Genomic DNA, 2602 nt, shown 5'->3' on the forward strand with positions numbered 1-2602 from the left:
GACACAGACTTCAATGCCTTTGGAGAACAGTTCAAGGCTAATGAGGGTTGAAGATGCTATAATGCTGGACTATTCAAGCAATCTACCTCCCTGAAAGCCAGACGTACAGCAGAGTGCGATGCACCAATAAATATCTAAATGCACAAAAGCAGAAAACATTGTGATCTGACCTCTAGGCGGGACCCCATGAATTATATTCCCCATGCTTCGTTACTGTCTGCAAGTTTTATTACAATGGGGTCACACTGACATTGGGCTTGAGAGTCAGCCCATTACAGAGAATGATAATGAAATATTAGTCTCCGGTTACAGCCGTCCGTATTTCTGTACTCCAGTTTAGTGATGTAGGACGGTATCTGTTGATTGATGTTACAGGCTCCTCTGTGAGGCATCAGTTTGTTGTGATGGGGAAAGAGAAACCCCCACGGGCTCCAGTCCACTGATCGTAATATCAAAATCCATGTCGGTGAGAAAGCTTCGGCGTCCTTTCTTTGGAGGCTCTGTATTTCGGATGAGATGGTAACCACATAATACACAGTCACTCCACATCACAGTATATTCTGCAAAGCGCTTTGAGACGTCTCAATGACATGATAAGGCACTATATCAAATGTAAGGATTATTATTATTATTATTGTAATATGTAACCACCCTGTTTATCACAAGGTTCTCTTCCCTGCGAAATTCTGAGAAAAATCTCCGATAAACAGCATTACACGGAGAAGTTTAGTTTGCTAAATAAAGCATTTGCTACCTTACTTTCTTGAAATGTTCTCCATTTCTAGTAAGGCACAGTGTCATCTGTCACTGTGAGAAAGAGGTGAACCAGTTGGTCTTGAGGCAGCTGTGCTAGTCCTCAAGATATAATGCTTCCTATGTGCCACATGGAATGCAAGTGGAATATGTTATCTCCCCCCCCCCATTCCCCCACCCCCATCATAGGTCAAGGTACTGATATTATCAGAAGCAACAGTGCCGTAAAGCTACTAAAAGGATTGGTGTCCGACTGGCAGGGATGGATTATTGTGAAGAACTGCACATATGCTATTCCCATTCAGGAGTTTCCCTGTGTCTGCATAAGGAAAATTGGTGTCATAGCAACAGAGATGTGCAAATAATAGAGAAATGACTCAATATTGCACGACATACAGCAAGTAATGAATAATAATAATAATAATAATAATCCTTGCATTTGATATAGCGCTTTTCACGTTGGGAGGACGTCCCAAAGCGCTTCACAGAACACACTGTAAAGTGAATTGACTGTATATTTGTGGGCGAACGCGGCAGCCAATTGCGCACAGCAATGTCCCACAAACAGTCATGGATTGAAAATGACCAATTTATTATTGTTTTGTTTTTTTGGAGGATTATTATTAGGCTCTGTGTGGAGTAAGGAAACTTAAGAGGTCATTTCCAGACTGGGTTGCCTCCTGAACTAATTTATCGGTTTGATTAATCCGTGCAGCAGCAGAACAACAACAACATAATTACATTTGTACAGCATCTTTCAGGTTGGGAGGACGTCCAAAAGCGTTGAACTGTTCAGAGTTTGTACAGTGTTTTCCAAGAATCCGCAAGGGTTGATCCGTAACACGAGGCAAAATGAGTCCAGATTCCTGCTGAGGCCAATCTTACTAATGTCATGGAAATCTTTGACTGCATTGCAAAGTTTTACAAGCCTGAGGTTAATGCTGGAACATGAGCCAAAGGCTGACTTGGATAAATATCACTGTACTGCCTGCACCTGTTGGATCCAACAAGTCTTGCTTGAGCACACCAGTTGGATCCCGCAGTTGCTGGGTGGATTCAGTTACTTAACAACCTGCAGTTGTGCAGGTTCGGGCAGTTACAGCTTATTTCTCCGTTAATCTCCTTATTACTCCACTAAAATCAATGGGAATTCGAGCTCATCCATCCATCCATTATGCAACACGGCTAAAGCTTTGTGTCCCCCCCCACGCTCTGTCTTTCTGTCTGCGTTTCCAGCGAATGATGAACGCAACAAGTGAAATATTGAAACGGTTTCGGAAGCTCGGACCTGGGTCTGAAGTGATTCTCTGACTGAAGATAGACGGCAACAGATGTCACTGACGCCTGCTCGCTTGGTAATTCCATAAATCAAAAGTTCCATTCAGCCAATATTCCTCCAACTTCTACTGCAGATAGCGTCTAGCCGTTGTTAGCACATTGCTGTGCTAGTGGTTTGCCCACCACCCAAACTGACTAGTAGTCAGTATTGCAGTCTGCATTGTGATTATGGATGATGCTGGTGAAATGGGGAATGCCATGTGACTGAGTGTCATTAGATAATAAACACAGAGCTGGCTGGCTACAAGGGATCAGTTTTCACAATATAAGCAAAGCTTTAGTTGGATTTCACTCAAGATATTCACTGCAGCGTGTTGCACTGTAAAAACAGTCTGAAAGCTTGTTTGCAAAGGGAGTCAACCTTGTCTCCAGCACACTCCAATTAGTGACTGGCTTCAGGTGCTCTCTCCCTCTCGCTCTCACTTCAGGTTTGTATCAGAACATCCGCAAGAGTGACATTCACACTCGACAAATAAAACACAGCACTTTGATCACCTAGCTATCTTGCAGC

At 43.2% G+C, this 2602-nt stretch overlaps 1 long non-coding RNA gene across 1 annotated transcript; it reads right to left on the reverse strand.

The window, feature by feature from the left end:
* Window positions 1-210: 210 nt before the first annotated feature.
* LOC121850332 lies at window positions 211-2369 on the reverse strand. The gene is made up of 2 exons (XR_006085552.1): window positions 2042-2369; window positions 211-500 (listed from the first exon to the last, which is right to left on the reverse strand). It is a non-coding gene; the product is annotated as an uncharacterized LOC121850332 (long non-coding RNA).
* Window positions 2370-2602: the final 233 nt, after the last annotated feature.

Source organism: Callorhinchus milii, unplaced genomic scaffold (genome assembly GCF_018977255.1).
Source record: "Callorhinchus milii isolate IMCB2004 unplaced genomic scaffold, IMCB_Cmil_1.0 Scaffold17, whole genome shotgun sequence".
Classification (NCBI taxonomy): domain Eukaryota; kingdom Metazoa; phylum Chordata; class Chondrichthyes; order Chimaeriformes; family Callorhinchidae; genus Callorhinchus; species Callorhinchus milii.